This window comes from Schistocerca gregaria, chromosome 5, assembly GCF_023897955.1.
Source record: "Schistocerca gregaria isolate iqSchGreg1 chromosome 5, iqSchGreg1.2, whole genome shotgun sequence".
Lineage (NCBI taxonomy): Eukaryota > Metazoa > Arthropoda > Insecta > Orthoptera > Acrididae > Schistocerca > Schistocerca gregaria.
This window is the reverse complement of record NC_064924.1, coordinates 490,431,508-490,451,448: the sequence shown is the minus strand read 5'-3', so window position 1 is coordinate 490,451,448 and position 19,941 is coordinate 490,431,508. Positions and strand designations below refer to the sequence as shown.

Here is a 19,941-nt window from a genome sequence, read left to right as displayed (position 1 = left end):
CGTAGTTTCGAATCCTGCCTCGGGCATGGATGTGTGTGATGTTCTTAGGTTAGTTAGGTTTAAGTAGTTCTCAGTTCTAGGAGACTGATGACCACAGATGTTAAGTCCCATAGTGCTCAGAGCCATTTGAAACAGTTAGCATCAGTTTGTATCCAGCATTAACGCATTTTTCGCTACTGACCCTGAGCTACTACACTATTACAGTATTGGAAGAAATTACCGTCGTTGCTTGCAGTGGAAAACTGGCCCAAGTGGAGCCCATCGGTTAACCTAATATTAACAGGACCTGGGTTAGCTTAATATGAACCGAACAGCCTTATGCTCCCAAACAAACTGAATCTCACTGAAGACTGGGGCATATAAAGTCTGTATGATGGTTAATAAGATATCTCGTATCACATACCTTCCCAATATGTGGCATAAAGAAGCCCCTTTATTTTAGTGGATTAAAGTAAGACTATACATGTATTTTTTTACTTTCCTAGCTTCTCATTTGAGCAAAACTTGTATATCTGCTGCCGAGTCATTTTCGCTTACCTACTAAAGGGGAAAGACGAGCATAGAAAATGTCACATTCTCTTCCTCTGGCAAATGTAGAACAACGATTGCGTTTTAAACAGATTTGAAGAACACACGGTGAGTTTGTCTCATATTTGCATTGACAGTATAACATTATTATCGAACGGTTTCAAACTCTTCGCAGTTGCAGAAGCAGCCAGCTAAGCACTATGCCTAAAATCGGATATTTATATAAGTGGTACTTGTTGAAATTTTCAGTATTTTTTCTTAGTCTTCTCTGTGGCTTGGTTCCAAGCCGAGTGAAAATTAACTGTGTGAAATTTAGCACCAGTAGGGTAACGGGTATTTTAGGACGTTCAGATTCCGAAAATTTTGAGAAAAATTAAAACCAAAAAATTCGAAATATAAAGGGTCCTCAAAAAGAGCGCGCTTTAGAATAGCGCAGTACATTTTCGTTTATCGGTTGACTATTTTTTGTGTATCATTTAAGTTTCTGAATTTCTAACTTTTCTTCATTGTGTATCTACCCATGGAGCAGTTAACTATAGTGCAGTGTGTGTGAATAGTGAAAACATTTTATGATAAAGCAAAAAGTTGTGCAAAACTGTGAGACCTCTTAGCGCGATTATCAGGCATATGGAGCACTGAATCAATCAAAAGTCCGCAGAATTATTTTAATTTTCAATTAACGGATTCAAAAGTGAATATTAAGAACTCTGGGCGTCCTCATTCTGGCCGATCAGTGCCAAACATTGCGATGTCATTGACATCTCGTAGTCCAATGAAATCGCTTCTTCGCCCTTCCCAAGAATTCTGTATGTGATGCTTTTCAGTAGGGCGAATTCTGCGGTGTGATCTCCAGTACCATGTTTACGGAATTCAGTTAACACAGCAGCTAAAAATGCGGACCGTGAGAAAAGGCGACATTTTGTTTACTTGTATCTGAGAAGAAGACAGAACTACGACGGCTTTTGCGATGATGCACGAGGAGCACTTTCGCTTAAATGGACTTCTGAATAAAGAGAACTGCCGTATTTACGTGTCAGAAAATCCTTGCATGGACCAATTGAGGGAAGTGCATTCACGGTGAGTGACGGTTTGGTGTGGCTTCTTTTTAGCCCTCAGCATACGCCCTTACTTTTTGGAGATGAGGCAGGAAAAGTTGTGACTGTTAATGGTGATTGATACATGTGATGATGAAGACACTCAGTAATTGTGGTTTCAGCACGATGGTCCCTCCTCTCATCCTTCCCGAAAAACACATTTTTGTTTGACATACCTTAAAGAGTACTACATGCTGAAAAAGACCCGAAGTTTATTTTTTTCCATACGTACATTGATGAGCCAAACCATCATGACCACTTATTAATAGCTCTGGTATGAGATACACCACTGATTCTGCATACCAGGGATCGGACAGTTTGTTGGTAGGTTTGTGGAGGTACATGGAATTAGATATCTATGCACAGGTCATGTACTTCTCGTAAATAACCAGCAGCTGGTTTGCCTACGCTGTGATGGCGCCCTATAGGTTCTCATGTCTTCTATAGCATTTTTTATCAGGCGAATTTGATCGCCCAGACATGTGCGTGAGTTCATTATAATGCTCCTCAAACCACAGTAGCACGGACCTGGCTCCGAGACACGGACAATTATACCACTGAAAGATGACCTTCCTTGCGAAAGACATCATGCATGAAGGAATGTAGATGGTTCACAGCTGTCAGTGTGTCTTCGATTGCTATCACAGAACCCATTCAAGGGCGGGAGAATGTCTCCCATAGCATAACACTGCTCCCATCAGCCTGCATCCGTGGAGCGCTGCGCGTTTCGAGCCCCCATTCACCTCTATGACTGCGTTTATAGAGACAACTGTCGACCTAATGTAGTAAAAATGTGATTTATCGGAAGAGCCGACTCGTTTCCATTGATCGACGATCGAAACTCGATCGTTCTGTGCCCACTGCAATCGTAATCGTCGATATCGTTGGCTCCACATGTGAACATTTATGTGTGGTCTGCTGCGGAGCTCCATGTTCAACAGTGTACGATGAACGGTGTGCTCCGAGACAGTTGTACGTGCACCAGTATTGTGCTCTTTCGGCAGAGATGCCACAGATCACCATCTAACCTACTTTACAGAACAGACAAGTCTCCGAAGCCTACGTTGTGCGTAGAATCGTAGACTTCCAACCATTTAGCGCCTAGTGGTATCACGACAGTTCACATGCTCTAAAGTCGCTTATCTCCAAGGATTTTCCCATTTGCAGCCCATATCTTTGCTAGGGTGGTCCCCAGTTCGTGTCTGCTCCGCCTACATACTTTTGATATCGCAGGCGGCATATCCAACGTCCCAGTAGGCAGTGATCATAATGTTTTAGCCGCTCAGTGTATTTTTACTTCTTTGATGAATTACAAATTTTAAAATAATGATGAGAGAAAGAATAACTCTCCTTCAAAAAAAAGTGTGAGATGAGTTACTGAGAAATTTCACACGTAATTTGATTCTGCGTAGAACAGTCAGAAGTATTCCGGCAAGCAGAGAGTTATGTTACAATCAGGGCAATATCATTTGTTCCTATTCTGCTTTTTCACTAAATTCTCTCGCCTTCTCTAAACAAAGTTTGGAAACCCGTACTGGATGCTGCTTCTTCATGAGTTTCAAGTGTAAAAAGATGAGATTTAAAAATGTAAAACAGAAATAAATTAAATTTAAAGCAGCAGTTCCTGTAGCAACAATATTAGCGAGAGAAACCTTGTATGTGACGGCATCTCACCTGAATATGAATGTTCTTGAAACTATTTAGACTCAGATATTTCTGAATAAAGCTCTCTTTAAGTGATATCTACAGCCGATAAATATTTGGAAAAAAATCGTTTTTGTGCCAACAGCTGTAACGTTTTTCTTATTCTCTACCGGCTACGGTACTGGCTACCATCTTAATTGGCGATTGTATAAGGTGCAAGACAAGAATAACACAAGTATGTGGTTCCCTACAGTCTTACAACATGAAAGTAGATACAAAAAATTGGAGGCACCATAATGCTTACATAATGTACATCAATTGGTCAAAAATACACTCCTGGAAATGGAAAACAGAACACATTGACACCGGTGTGTCAGACCCACCATACTTGCTCCGGACACTGCGAGAGGGCTGTACAAGCAATGATCACACGCACGCCACAGCGGACACACCAGGAACCGCGGTGTTGGCCGTCGAATGGCGCTAGCTGCGCAGCATTTGTGCACCGCCGCCGTCAGTGTCATCCAGTTTGCCGTGACATACGGAGCTCCATCGCAGTCTTTAACACTGGTAGCATGCTGCGACAGCGTGGACGTGAACCGTATGTGCAGTTGACGGACTTTCAGCGAGGGCGTATAGTGGGCATGCGGGAGGCCGGGTGGACGTACCGCCGAATTGCTCAACACGTGGGGCGTGAGGTCTCCACAGTTCATCGATGTTGTCGCCAGTGGTCGGCGGAAGGTGCACGTGCCCGTCTAACTGGGACCGGACCGCAGCGACGCACGGATGCACGCCAAGACCGTAGGATCCTACGCAGTGCCGTAGGGGACCGCACCGCCACTTCCCAGCAAATTAGGGACACTGTTGCTCCTGGGGTATCGGCAAGGACCATTCGCAACCGTCTCCATGAAGCTGGGCTACTGTCCCGCACACCGTTAGGCCGTCTTCCGCTCACGCCCCAACATCGTGCAGTCCGCCTCCAGTGGTGTCGCGACAGGCATGAATGGAGGGACGAATGGAGACGTGTCATCTTCAGCGATGAGAGTCGCTTCTGTCTTGATGCCAATGATGGTCGTATGCGTGTTTGGCGCCGTGCAGGTGAGCGCCACAATCAGGACTGCATACGACCGAGGCACACAGGGCCAACACCCGGCATCCTACACTGGCCGTACACCTCTGGTGATCGTCGAGGGGACACTGAATAGTGCACGGTACATCCAAACCGTCATCGAACCCATCGTTCTACCATTCCTAGACCGGCATGGGAACTTGCTGTTCCAACAGGACAATGCACGTCCGCATGTATCCCGTGCCACCCAACGTGCTCTAGAAGGTGTAAGTCAACTACCCTGGCCAGAAAGATCTCCGGATCTGTTCCCCATTGAGCATGTTTGGGACTGGATGAAGCGTCGTCTCACGCGATCTGCACGTCCAGCACGAACGCTGGTCAAACTGAGGCGCCAGGTGGAAATGGCATGGCAAGCCGTTCCACAGGACTACACCCAGCATCTCAACGATCGTCTCCATGGGAGAATAGCAGCCTGCATTGCTGCGAAAGGTGGATATACACTGTACTAGTGCCGACATTGTGCATGCTCTGTTGCCTGTGTCTATGTGCCCGTGGTTCTGTCAGTTTGATCATGTGATGTATCTGACCCCAGGAATGTGTCAATAAAGTTTCCCCTTCCTGGGACAATGAATTCACGGTGTTCTTATTTCAATTTCCAGAAGTGTACATCTCTACCAAATACAGAAACATAAAATATAAAATGTGAATAATTACTATGATAAATGTTTCAGTGAATTTCCACAGTAGAATACTGACACAATCAAAGTACTGTAACATGCACACGCTTAATCTTAACGTCAAGTAACTAACACAGGCTCAGTTATAACAAGAACAAAAAACACCACTCCATCGGTATATAGTACATAGATCATACCAGGGTTCAAAGACAAAATTAAAATATTGAAACAAGTAGGCATTACATGCTAATCAAAGAACATCAGTCTATAGTTACGTGTTGCGGGTATGTGTGCTATATTATTATTTGACCACAGGCGAAGTGAATAAACATTCGTGTTAAGATGGCTCCATTAGTGATAGTGAAAAGGATACATTACCCAAAAATCCACGTCACAATTGTAAACAAAACCAAATAAACCCACAACGTCGCTTACTGACTGGACATACCTTCGCTAATCGAATACTTCAGACATATTATGTGTTTACAATGTTACACAGCATCGTGCAATAGAAATGTATGTAATATTCGATATGCAGGAAATTGCATTAAAAGAAATGTCATTAAATTAAAGCAACCAGGCTGCGTGGGAGACCACACTATATGAAGAAATCTGTCATAAAAGTAGTACACAGTTATCTTCTAGTATGTTGGACTACATCGTGATTTAACAAATTTTATGTGGAACCTAAGCAGCAGTGAAATTATTAGCGAGTATCATATTCGTCAATAAAATATTTGTAGGTCATCCATAACTGTAATTGTAATACACAAAAATTATTTCAACTTTGAAACTATTGCTTCAAACACTTTTAGATTTCTGAATCGTGAGACCGAAACTAACACGAAAATATCAAAAGTTTTCAATTGTTAATCCATCATATAACATAAATTAACATCGGACTGAATAGTTTGTATTTGATAAATAAGACCATTTTTTGCAAATATTTGTTTAGAGTGGTTAATGCTGTGAACGGTATTATTATCACTGGCATTAAAATTAAGGTTTCGTCTACGCTCTACACGTATTATTAAATTAAAGCTCTAAATGATAGGGCTGAGTCCAGCGACAACGTTGTGGAGGACTACAGCAAATAATTAACAAAAACTAGATACAGAAGTGGTATGTGCTTCATATCATATCTGAGTACCAGCAAAAGTCTCCATCCACGTAGACTTGTGCTGGTACTCAGATATGATCTGATTTTATTAATCAGAATTTTTAAAAGAAAATGTTATTTTCTCATATTAGCCTCACGAACGTTGCTGGTGTTGTTTGATAGGTTGAATTGTTGTTAATTCAATAATATGAATAATCATGTTGAGAGTGAGAAACTTACTGGCGAATCAGCTATTTCTGAACCGCACTTTTAGAGAAAAAAAGATTCTTCAATGATACTTCAATTTTCTTCCAACGATAGAGCGCCCAGTGGCATCCTTTCTCATTGTCGTATTTAGCATAAATTACACAAGAGTCGGTCTTTTGTGCAGTGAAACCAAACTGTTGCAGGACGGGCAGAAGGAAGGGGTCAGGGTATGGAGGGGGGGAGGGGGAAGTGATGGGAGGAAAGTACTACGTCAAGAAATAGAGGCAGACTGGTGACCGAAATGTTTGTAGTCAAAACCATATTGACGGGAAAGGATCTTAAACGACGTTGTGTGACGAAAAAAAAAATAAAATAAATAAAAAAATAAATAAAAAGGAAGCCGCCAGAAGTCACGGTCGGATGTCAATGTAACTTCATACTTGTACACATCATCGGCGGGTATATAACTTATTACAGTTGCAATTCTCTGCGACAGAACAACTACCAAAATGCATTAGTATTGTGCGTTTTTACTGTTGTTGCCAGATCTTGTGTGTGAAGAGCGACAAAGGTGATGAGTGCTTACTGTGAACAGGGAGATGCCGGGTCCTTGTGTGTGACAGCATTGTCAGCAGCTGATGAAGGTTAAAAGGGACCTCGCTGTGGGTTTAGATTTGTGTGATAGTGGCCCGATATTGGACTGCAAGGGAACCTGAGGAGAGGCATATTTGTTGTTAATGTTCTGGTCGACAACGTGTGGATAACCGTATTGTGCAGCAGGCACATCGTAACCCTTTCACATCTGCGCCTGCCGTCCGACAAGAAGTAATGGAATCCTTAAGACATTCCGTGTCATCCAGCTCCATTGGTTGGAGATAAGTAGCAGCCGATCTAGAGGATTACCGACCCATGCATAGACTGTCGTTAATACCACAACACAAGCAACTACATTTGGACTGGTGCAGTGATAGGGAACCATCGCCTGCCAATAAATGTCGTCGCATTGTGTTCAGCGATTAGTCACAATTCTCTATTGCCCCAGGTCAGCGTTTATGGCAGCGACCTGGGGAGATGTCCTAGCCCTGTAATGGCTTGGAGAGACACAGCGGTGTTAGTACTGATGTAACTGTGTCGTGAGCCATCGGGTATCAGGTCACTGTTGTTAGTGGTAGAAGGAACTGTGACAGCACAACGGTACGTCATGGTCATGCTGAGTCCTTATGTGTTACCTCTCAGGCAACAACATTGCAGTGCCATTTTCCAACTGGACAATGCTCGTCCGTTCGTGACACGTGTCTCTAGGTGTTCTCTGCGTGATGCTGACATATTCTGTATCCTGTAGAGCAAGCATGGGACCATCTCGGACATTCATCCCAGTCCCACTTTCCAGGATATCAAAAACTAGTTACAGCGGTTGTGCACAGTTGTGCACGGATTTTTGACGCACTTCCCAACTCATCCAACAGCCACAGGGTGGGAGGGAGGGGGGGTTGCCACGTAATACTGACACGTGCGCTCATAGCCTACTGACATGTTCTACGTAAATTTGAGTCGATTTTGTAACCTTGGAAATAACAATCCACAACGAAATCGTGCCAGAATAGCAATTGACGATTGCGCCATATTCTCATAAATTTCGCTTCCTCTTTGTATAAGTTTGTTGACAAGATTAGTTCTTGTTGGTGATTGCTCACGCACCCTCTCGAATGTGCTATCACCACATTTCCAGGAAACCATGGCTATCTCGAAGACCTGTGAAAGATGAATTTGAAATGAAAAACTGCATGAATATAAGATTTCACCAATGAAGTCGGGAAGAGGAATCAAAAATATTGGAATAAGTGGTCTTGTATTTGCAAATGATTTCACTATACTTTCTGAAAATGTGGCTTCTGCTACAACACAAATTAATTTTTTAGAATAAATAGCCTATGGGACGGGCTTAAGAGGTTTAACATACTTAAAAGTGCACTGATATTTCTGAAAACCGATTTGACCACATTGAAAAAGTTAATGTATTAAAATATCTTGGTTGAAAAATACAGGAAATGGTTTGAATAAAGCTATCATATAAGAAGTAATAAAATGGGAAGGGCATTTGGTGCAATTAAAGATATTTACAACAAAAAATGTGAAAATAAGGCATTACAATAGAGTAATGAAATCAGAAAGTCTATATGTGGTGTCTATGTGTGTTGTTAAACTACGAAGGACGTTCCAATGTAAGTTTTGTCTTTTTTTCACACAGAAACTTTATTGACAAAAACAAATACGCAATGGCATCACATACTATATACCTTACACTACTTCCAACATAGTTTCCACCGACTTTGAGACATTTGTCGTAGTGTTTAATTGATTTGAAGTAACCACTCCGCTAAAAGTCGGTGCCCTACAGTGCGAGGAATGGTCTTACAGTCTGCTACACCTCAACATTGGTTAGGAAGTGATGTCTCGACAAGTGCGGCTTCAAGCGCAGGGAACAGGTGAAGGTCTGAAGGGACAAATCGGGGCTGTAGCCCGGGTGATCCAAGCTCTCTCATCGGAAGCAACGAATCTGATCGTATGTGAGCCTTGCTGTGTGTGGTTTTACGTGCCGCCCAAAAGCACACCACCTTCACTAAAGGACCGTGGCCCAGTTCCATTGGCGACCACTTTGTCAGCATACTTCCGTCTGTCATCGTGATGTGTACTCGAATAACCTCAAACACACTGGTCTACTGCTACTCTCCCTTCTTCAGCGCAATGGGCATACGTCATTCCTCCTCCGCTGACACCCCTTCTGTCGTTGAACTAGCAACGGTGGATTCATAGGGCGCTTGTTTGTCACCTGGTGCACCATGTTCAGAAACGACGACGAATTAAAAATACTAGAAAGTCGAATCATTAGGAAAATATCATGCTCACAGAAAACTATGACATGTTGGAAATTACGTAATGAAATTTATTGGAACATAGAAAAAGAAGTAACGACAAAAACACGACTATTATTTTTCGGACATTTATATCGAATGAAAGACAGTAGAGTAACCAAACAGATCTTCAAATGTTCGTGGTATAATGAATCAACAAGAAGTTGGATCTACGAAGTAAAAAGTAATGAAGAAGAAAAAATATAAAAGTTGAAGAAACAAGTGACAGATATGTTAACGTAAAGAACTACATTTTAAACCGTCAGCTTAATAAATAAATGTTATTTTCCGTCGGTTTCGGTCAATCATACCGGTCACTTAGACCATCATCATCGAAAGAAAACGCAAATGCATTATGTGGAAAAGCGATTCATCAGTCTCTTCCATGATTCGATACTAAGAGAACGATGAATTGCTTTTGCATCTAATGGTTTATAGAGCTGATAGTTAAAAGTACATATCTTTAAAGATACAGATCTTTAAATATCTCACGGCTGTAGAAAATAAGCTCACTAAAACATTAACGACACAGAAGTGTTTAGGGAATATGGAAGAATTCCAAACTAGAAAAGTAAAATGTACTTGTATCAAGTGGTCAGTAGAGAGGAACAAAAAGGGTAGTGATGGTATGAAAGAGCACTGAAAAAAAAAAAAAAAAGAAGAGAACCAGGAATTAGGAACTGGAATTGGCACGTTGTCCTTAGGCGTCCCATCTGGAAAAGAAGAAAAACGTTTTGGTGAAAATTGATGGTTACTTATGGGGCACCAGGTACTGGCACGAAGAACATCATCCGAACACTATACAGTGGCTTGTGGAGCGTACACATGGAAATCATCCTTATTTTTACTATTGTGGGACCTTTAACTCATGTGCAAGTTACAGGCCCAATCACAATGTTACGCAAATCACAACCAAGTGGGTTTATATTGAATTTGAGCAAAGAGTGTAACGCAACTTATAATGGCCCTGATGTAAATCGTATGTTGGGTGACTAGCCTCTCACGTAATTTATTAATTAAATGATCAATGTTTCCCTCTAAAGATGATGATGGGAAAGGATTCTCGTGAGTGTAACTGTTTAACAGATAAATGCCGTCCTAAAAAAGTACAGTTCCATTTACTTTCTTTTGATGTAACACAAAGTGATCATAAATTATTACAAGGAACAACTATGTATATTAACTTAAACCAAACATGTAAATAGTCCTTACCCGATACAAGTGTTGGCGAGAACGTAGTACAAACGATAGTGCATAGAATGTAGTGTGCTTCTGTACTTAAAGAAGGGGTAGCAAAGAGAAAAGGTGAAACCTGTAATATCGATAAGCAAGTGTGTAATTGGATGCAGTACCACTATATCATCTAAGCAGGCGAAGTGGTTTTACAGATGCAATCACAGGGAAACCTCAATTAGAATTCTGGGCGCCTTAAAAATCAGCTGAAACCGTACCGACCGGAGCTGCAAATATTACTGACAGTATGGTGCAAGGCGGCGTGCTGATGGCTGCTACTGGTGGTTAGCTCCGCTGCTTGGGTGTGATCTCCGCCTTGGAGACCAATCGAAGCGCGAGAAAACTAAGTGTTTGTCCGGTTGGCCGGACAAGTGAAACCGCTAATGAAATTACTCTGCAGCAAGGAGGGCGAAATACGCGAGCAACTCCTGCAGCGACCAAAAACCAACATCTCAAATTCTCTTTGGCTCCGCGCCCAGAGAGCTAATCGTGGCCAATTAACAAGGCTTTCGCCATTATGGCCTTAAAATAAATTCGTCTAGGCTCACACTACAATGCTCCCGCTGATTCCCAACGGTGACTACCACGTGTGCTGACGCAGCAGTAGAGCAGCCTATCACAGCCTCCGCCAGGAATTTCTGCGGGAAGCTTCCGGCGACGGTCGCCAGCGGAATACGATAGCTGGAGTGCGCCGTTCTGTCGGCTATCTCGTGGAGCTTGGAGTCCTTTCCTCCGGAACGTCTCGAACAATAGCACCGCCGTGGTCCTGAGATGGCGAGTTCCTCCCCAAAACATGAGGCTTTCGCGAGGAAACTGCCCCGAGCCGTTGTACAAATAGTGAGCGTCTGTCGCTCTACTTCCTGAGACCCAATATCGAAAGAGAAAGCCAGCAGCCACGGGACGGTACTACGTTCACATTCCCGGTGGCAGGATGCGACTGGAAAAAAGCGCAGGTGACGCTTGGATATAAGAAGGGTAGAAGGACAGATCCCCAAAATTACAGACCAATATCCTTAACATCGGTTCGTTGCAATATTCTCGAACATATTCTCAGTTCAAATGTAATGAATTTCCTTGACACAGAGAAGTTGCTGTCCATGCATCAGCACGGCTTTAGAAAGCATCGCTCCTGTGAAACGCAGCTCGCCCTTTTTGCACATGATATCTTGCGAACTATGGAAGAACGGTATCAGACGGATGCCATATTCCTTGACTTCTCGTTTAACTCGGTGCCCCAGTGTACACTCCTAACTAAGGTACAGGCATATGGGATTGGTTCCCAAATATGTGAGTGGGTCAAAGACTTCTTAAGCAATGGAACGCAGTACATTGTCCTCGATTGTGAGTGTTCATCGGAGGTGAGGGTATCATCTGGAGTGCCCCAGGGATGTGTGGTAGGTCCGCTGTTGTTTTCTATTTACATAAATGATATATTGGATAGGGTGGATAGCAATGTGCGGCTGTTTGCTGATGATCCTGTGGTGTACGGGAAGGCGTCGTCGTTGATTGACTGTAGGAGGATACAAGATGAATTGGACAGGATTTGTGTTGGTGTAAAGAATGGCAGCTAACTCTAAATATAGATAAATGTAAATTAATGCGAATGAATAGGAAAAAGAATCCCGTAATGCTTGAATACTCCATTAGTAGTGTAGCACTTGACACAGTCACGTCGATTAAATACACTCCTGGAAATTGAAATAAGAACACCGTGAATTCATTGTCCCAGGAAGGGGAAACTTTATTGACACATTCCTGGGGTCAGATACATCACATGATCACACTGACAGAACCACAGGCACATAGACACAGGCAACAGAGAATGCACAAAGTCGGCACTAGTACAGTGTATATCCACCTTTCGCAGCAATGCAGGCTGCTATTCTCCCATGGAGACGATCGTAGAGATGCTGGATGTAGTCCTCTGGAACGGCTTGCCATGCCATTTCCACCTGGCGCCTCAGTTGGACCAGCGTTCGTGCTGGACGTGCAGACTGCGTGAGACGACGCTTCATCCAGTCCCAAACATGCTCAATGGGGGACAGATCCGGAGATCTTGCTGGCCAGGGTAGTTGACTTACACCTTCTAGAGCACGTTGGGTGGCACGGGATACATGCGGACGTGCATTGTCCTGTTGGAACAGCAAGTTCCCTTGCCGGTCTAGGAATGGTAGAAAGATGGGTATGATGACGGTTTCGATGTACCGTGCACTATTCAGTGTCCCCTCGACGATCACCAGAGGTGTACGGCCAGTGTAGGAGATTGCTCCCCACACCATGATGCCGGGTGTTGGCCCTGTGTGCCTCGGTCGTATGCAGTCCTGATTGTGGCGCTCACCTGCACGGCGCCAAACACGCATACGACCATCATTGGCACCAAGGCAGAAGCGACTCTCATCGCTGAAGACGACACGTCTCCATTCGTCCCTCCATTCACGCCTGTCGCGACACCACTGGAGGCGGGCTGCACGATGTTGGGGCGTGAGCGGAAGACGGCCTAACGGTGTGCGGGACCGTAGCCCAGCTTCATGGAGACGGTTTCGAAAGGTCCTCGCCGATACCCCAGGAGCAACAGTGTCCCTAATTAGCTGGGAAGTGGCGGTGTGGTCCCCTACGGCACTGCGTAGGATCCTACGGTCTTGGCGCGCATCCGTGCGTCGCTGCGGTCCGGTTCCAGGTCGACGGGCACGTGCACCTTCCGCCGACCACTGGCGACAACATCGATGTACTGTGGAGACCTCACGCCCCACGTGTTGAGCAATTCGGCGGTACGTCCACCAGGCCTCCCGGATGCCCACTATACGCCCTCGCTCAAAGTCCGTCAACTGCACATACGGTTCACGTCCACGCTGTCGCGGCATGCTACCAGTGTTAAAGACTGCGATGGAGCTCCGTATGCCACGGCAAACTGGCTGACACTGACGGCGGCGGTGCACAAATGCTGCGCAGCTAGCGCCATTCGACGGCCAACACCGTGGTTCCTGGTGTGTCCGCTGTGCCGTGCGTGTGATCATTGCTTATACAGCCCTCTCGCAGTGTCCGGAGCAAGTATGGTGGGTCTGACACACCGGCGTCAATGTGTTCTTTTTTCCATTTCCAGGAGTGTATTTGGGTGTAACACTACAGAGCGATATGGAGTGGGACAAGTATGTAATGGCAGTTGTGGGGAAGGCGGATAGTCGTCTTCGATTCATTTAGAATTTTGGAAGATGTGGTTCATCTGTAAAGGAGACCGCTTATAAAACTGCAGCTTACGGCGGGTCATGGCCCATCGAACATAGGCCGGTGTGAGGTGAAGGTTAACCATTAAGTTAAATATCGGTTTAGACTTTGAACATATGTACTGTTTGTGTTTTCCTTTTTTTTTCGTTTATGAATGTATAGCTATGGTGTTCTTTTAATCATTGACAAAGGTCTTCTTAGGCACTTGTGGGATTTATTGTTCTGAAGAAGGTGTATTTATCCAAGCCGAAATCTAAGTTAACACTAGGTGCTTTTTTCACAATCTAGGCGGGTTTGTAGTTTTTTATTATAAACCTATGAGGTCGGATTGAGGGAGGACATAGAAGCAACTCAGAGGCGGGCTGCTAGATTTGTTACTGGTCGGTTTGATCATCACGTGAGTGTTACAGAAATGCTTCAGGAACTCGGGTGGGAGTCTCTGGAGGAAAGGAGGCGTTCTTTTCGTGAATCGGTATCGGTACTGAGGAGATTTAGAGAACCAGCATTTTAGGCTGACTGCAGTACAGTTTTACTGCCAGCAACTTATATTTCGCGGAAAGACCACAAAGATAAGATAAGAGAGATTAGGGCTCGTACAGAGACATTTAGGCAGTCATTTTTCCCTCGTTGTGTTTGGGAGTGGAACAGGGAGAGAAGATGCTAGTTGTCGTAGGAGGTAACCTCCGCCACGCACCGTATGGTGGATTGTGGAGTATGTGTGTAGATGTAGAGGTACCAGGTGATCAAAAAGTCAGTCTAAATTTGAAAACTGAATAAATCACCGAATAATATATTTAGAGAGGTACAAACTGACACACATGCTTGGAATGGCATGGGGTTTTATTAGAACCCAAAAAATATAAAAATTCAAAAAAGTCCGACAGATGGCGCTTCATCTGATCAGAATAGAAATAATTAGCATAACAAAGTAAGACAAAGCAACGATGACGACCTTTACAGGAAATGCTCAATAAACCATCATTCCTCAACAATAGCTGTAGTCGAGGAATAATGTTGTGAACAGCTCTATAAAGCATGTCCGGAGTAATGGTGAGCCATTGGCGTCGGATGTTGTCTTTCAGCATCCCTTGAGATTTCGGCCGATCACGACACACTTGCGACTTCAGGTAACCCCAAAGCCAATAATCGCACGGATTGAGGTCTGGGGACCTGAAGGCCAAGTGTGATGAAAGTGGCGGCTGAGCACACGATCATCACCAAACGACGCGCGCAAGAGATCTTTCACGCGTCTAGCTATATGGGGGTGGAGTGCCTGGTTCTAATAAAACCCCATGTCATTCCAAGCATGTGTGTCAAATGGCTCTGAGCACTATGTGACTTAACTTCTGAAGTCATAAGTCCCCTAGAACTTAGACCTACTTAAACCTAACTAACCTAAGGACATCACACACATCCATGCCCGAGGCAGGATTCGAACCTGAGACCGTAGCAGTCGCGCTGTTCCGGACTGACGCGTCTAGAACCGCTCGGCCACCGCGGCCGGCCAGCATGTGTGTCAGTTTTTATCTATCTATCTACATTATTCCGTGGTTTATTAATATTTCAAATTTATACTGACTTTTTGATTACCTAGTAGACGTAGATGTGCCCCCCCCCCCCCCCCCCAATTCTGATCGTTCGCTGATGTTATGAGCAGTTGGCCTCCTCTCAGCCCGCTCGTCTCCAACGTAAACACAATTCTTATACGCGTGCATTCTACATGCCGGTTCGTAGCATCCGATTACCTACTTTGCATGACAGTGCAATATAGTTGCGAAGTGATATTAATTTACACGTATGCAAATTCAGATTTTACAATGCCAGATAGACTGGTTTGATGGCCCTTAATAAGTGTATGAAGAAACCAGAGGGCCAGCCGTGAAGCATCTGCAGGTGCGAAAGTGGTGCGAAGCGTACAGGACAAGTGAAACGCAACAGCAGCGCGGAGGGTGCGGGCAGTGAATGGCGCATGCACGGGGGTGCGGAGGCAGCGGAGGCAGGGAGGCTGCTGGCCCGGGCGGCGGATGGCGGGCGACGCGGTCAGTGGGGCAGGGCGGCGGGAGGCGGGAGGCGGCAAGCGGCGTGGTGGGGGCTGGACCGGGAGGCTGCGCCGCGCCGCGCCAGTAGCCGGGCAGCCGTCGGCGAGCGCGCACGCACCAGCCACAGCCCGCAGCATGGCGTCCCGCTTCGTCACCGAACGCGTGCCCGACGGCGCGGGCCCCCCGCAGGAGCAGCCGCCGCCCGGCGCCGCCGACGCCCAGCCGCCCCCGGCGCCGGCGCCCGCCCCCGACAACAGCCCGGCCGCCCCCGAGGCCACCCCCACGGCCACCGCCGCCGGCAGCCCCCGGCAGCAGCAGCAGCCGGACAAGGAGAAAGGTAGGCCGCGCCGGATCGATTGCCGGCGAGCCGAGCGGAGCAGGGCTGCAGCCGCGAGTCGCCGCCCCCGCAGCGTCGGCGGCGCGCCGCCCCGCGCTACCTGCTGGCTGCCCGGCTGCCTGGCTGGCCGGGCTTCCGCCTGCACCCCTGCCAGCCTGCATTGATGGGGTGGCGTCGCCAACGCCACCCCCGCCGCCTCCGGCCTAATTCTGCCGAGCTGTCAGGGCGCACCCCTCGCGTCCCGCCCTCCACAGCCCTTACGTCGGTGTGCATTTGTACTCAACTCAGCCGTCTCACTACAGTCCACATCACTCCTCCCAAAGCTAGATGGGTATAACTTTGAACATAGCTGCTAAGGTTCAGTGACCGCGTCAGAATTATATTGGAACAAATAAGCCCTCTGTCACAAATATTAAGTCAAAATTGACCTGGTTTCACCGCTACTATGAGCGTCGTCTTCAGAATTAGACTAACTGTTCTGAAACATATTAGGTCTATAGTACATTAATAAAATTACAGTTTGTACTGACTGGAAAAGATGCAGTACTTACAAGTCACATACTAAAAAAGATCTGAGCCGGAAAGGCGACGTTACGAACAGTTGTGAGATGGCGAGCCGCTAAGTGTTGCTACAGTTAGTCCAATTCTGAAGAAGACGCTCATAGTAGCGTCGAAAGCAGGTCAATTTTAACTTAATATTTGTGACCGAGGGCTTATTTGTTCCGATATAACTAAATGGGAGTACTTGTTTTCGAAATAGAGAACTTTGCTGCTACTTTTAACTATTATTATTTTATTAACAATATGCTCCTATTTCATTTCTTTAGCTCTAGTTTCGTGGTAGCAGCCTCATTTTCAAACCCCCGTTCTTACGATAATCCCAGCTGTCGAAACGGAACCTGACGTCGCCAATTGAGTTAGACTAATTGTTCAACGCATCAGCTTAGCAGATTATACATGGACTTGATGAAAAGTACTGCCTCTAAACTCCTTTACGTGAAAACCCTTAACGTTTTTTTTAAATAAAACAAATTTTATTAACATGCTACATCTTCGTTCTTCATTAAATGTTCCACAGTCCCTAATATGGACAAACAGCAACTGCGTAGCGGTATTACAAAAAGGAAAATTCGTACCGGACTAGGATCGAACCCGGATTTACCACTTATCACGAGATAAACGAGAAAGCTGGGTTCGGGTCCCAGCACAAACTTTCATTTACCGTTTATCGTACATCTGAACAATATATTTACTGCAATATCTTATTTATCCGCCGACACAGGGCAAGCGACCTTCATTGAAATGTGTCCCCTGTACAGGAATATACATTATGAAAGTATGGGCGCAAGATGTGGAGACATCGTCGACGACACAAGGAAGTTTGAGTCTGGCCGTGGGTTGTACTCGGATAGCCTACTGTTTAAGGCTACCGTTTACGGCAAGAAAACTGGGTTCGAGTTCCAGTACGGCCAAATTTTCCCTGTCGCCATTCTGTTGCATAGCGGAATGTCCATGGTTCCCCATATTCGCAACTGCGAATACATTTCATGTATCTCATAATGTCTGTAGTCGCCGAAGTGGCTGTTCCTTCAGCCACGCATCCATCGTACTTCTGAATAGCACAGGCCCTGCAATATCGTATTTATTCTTTGTGTCTACATATTTTTTTCTCAATATAGTCACTCTGGACACGAACACATTTCTCCCAAGGAGAGACCACTTTGTTGATACCGTCCTGCAGAATGTTTGACTTTGTTGTCCGAGTCACAATCTCACCTCTGCTTGCACCGCTTCATCACTACCAAAGACAATTCTTCGAAGGCGTTCTCTAAGTTTTGGAAACAGATGAAAATCCTTTGTGGCCAAGTCGGGGCTTGATGGAGGATGGTTGGGGACAGTTAACCCACGGGGTCGGATTGCTGCAGACGTCGCAGAGCTGCTGGCTAATCTGGCATTCTTCTGCTGAAGGATAGAGTGCTCCGTATGTGAACGAACTCTTCGCATTCGAAACTCCATTACAGCACTCTGTTCCTCACACATCAACATAGTTAAGTAACACATCGCCATCTTACGAGATACAATACAGAGCCCTCTAGCGGCAGAGGGCTGTAAATATATGCACATGAAGAGTAAAGAAGTAGAATGTTAATAACGTACGCTTTTTTGAAAAAAGCTTTCACAGATTTCACATAAAAAATTCGGAAGCTTTACTTTTCGTCAAGCCCTCAAAGGAAAGACCCCTTGCAAGTGGGGCTACTATCTCAAAATTACGGTACGCTGCAGTTCCCACCCAAGTTATTTGAGGAGGCGATGGTTTACAGCTTGCAAAAATTGTCGACGAGTCATGGTTTCACATTGATGTATTAATCATTTTATTACAAACCGACAAACCAAAAATTTGTTTTGAGGAAATTAATTAATACAACTGTGTGCAACCATGATTTTTGGCAAAACAGTGTTTGTCAGAAAGTGCATAGAATGCATGGAACAACTATCGGACTATTTGTCTACCGTCAGATTCTCGAACAGCGCGTGGGGAAAAATTAATACTTAAGTGTTTCCGTGCGAACTCAGAGTTCTCCTATCATAATGGTCAATTCTTTCTATGTAAGCGACAATCAACATAAAATTTTACCAGTCTCAGGAAAAGTTTCTGATTGTAATTATGTTGAGTCCAAATTTCGTCCCAATGTAAAACGCGTTTGTCTTAATAATTGCTGCCTCAAATTGCTTATCGTATCTGTGATATTCTCTTCCCAATTTCGTGATAACAGAAAACCAGCTTGTGTCAACTTTACTTGCGCAGCAATGCTGGAGAATAGGGCGCAAAAAATGATATATAAATAAATTAAAATAAAAAGCGTAACTTTGGAACTTCTATTTCCTAAACAAATACTTCGTTGGTTATGGATCCGAAAATTCGAGTCTCTTATGAAAATACCGCAGAACACGAAAATTTCACACATGGAAAATTACTGGATGAAAGAAAAACTGAACTGTGGTGGTCATAGTTGGACTTACAAAATTTAATTGTATATTTGCTTGGATTACAAATATTTTCTTAGTTCCGTTATGCATTTTGGCCATTGGCCATCTTGAAAAGGTTATGCCATTGATGGACCGCGTCTATGAATTTTGATGTCGTCAAATTGGAGGGAGCAGTCTACTTTCAAAAATACTTTTTTTGTTCACAATTGTCGTGATTACATTTGGTGGATTCGTGAAAATTAAACAGTTTTGAATCTAATGAGTCATCACCCGTATCGGTATCTTCTTATAAAACTAACACGTGAATTCATAATTTAGATTTCATAAATGTAAAAATTACTCAGTAGAGTAGAAACTGGTTAACTGTCATAAATCCACCGAATGCGATCACGACAACTGCGAATAAAATTGTATGTCTCGTCAATGTAGTCGGTACAAATCACGAGTGAAAATTGTTCGACCTTACCCGTTTGATCTGTACCGATGTCATTGGCAAGATATTTTGTATCAATTTAATTCGTGACCTTTCAAGAAGGTCAGTAGGTCAAATTTCCCAGGAAATTAACAAAAGATTTGTTATGCGGCACAAATATAATTAAGCCGTAGCTGGAAGGAAGTTATGTTCTGATTGAAGTCAAGCAGTTCAAAAAGAAAATTACATCTCAGTCAAATTGACAGTGTTAATCGCCCTTAAACCTGATCAGGCAAAAACTGAAGGGTTCCCGAAGAGCAAGCTTCCTCCTTCAGACAAAGTGAAGAATCAGAATACGTCACTGAAAAAAAAGCACAAATCTGCTCATCAATCAGAACAATCCATCGAATTAAAACCAGAAATCTGTTCACCAATAAAATTTAAAATAAGAAAAACAGTTCACTAAAGGACTTCTAACAG

General features: G+C 44.5%; 1 protein-coding gene across 2 annotated transcripts in view; it reads left to right on the top strand.

Annotated features, from left to right (window-relative positions):
- The window catches only part of LOC126272718 (solute carrier family 12 member 6), a 1,173,553-nt gene that overhangs the window by 390,877 nt on the left and 762,735 nt on the right, over positions 1–19,941 (top strand). The window contains exon 1 of one of the 2 annotated variants that reach the window (XM_049975759.1): positions 15,979–16,061. The exons of the other annotated variant lie outside the window; for it this stretch is intronic. The gene's annotated coding sequence lies outside the window, so the exon portion shown is untranslated. Of the gene's footprint in view, positions 1–15,978; positions 16,062–19,941 lie in introns of those variants that run through there. 2 annotated transcript variants of the gene reach the window in all.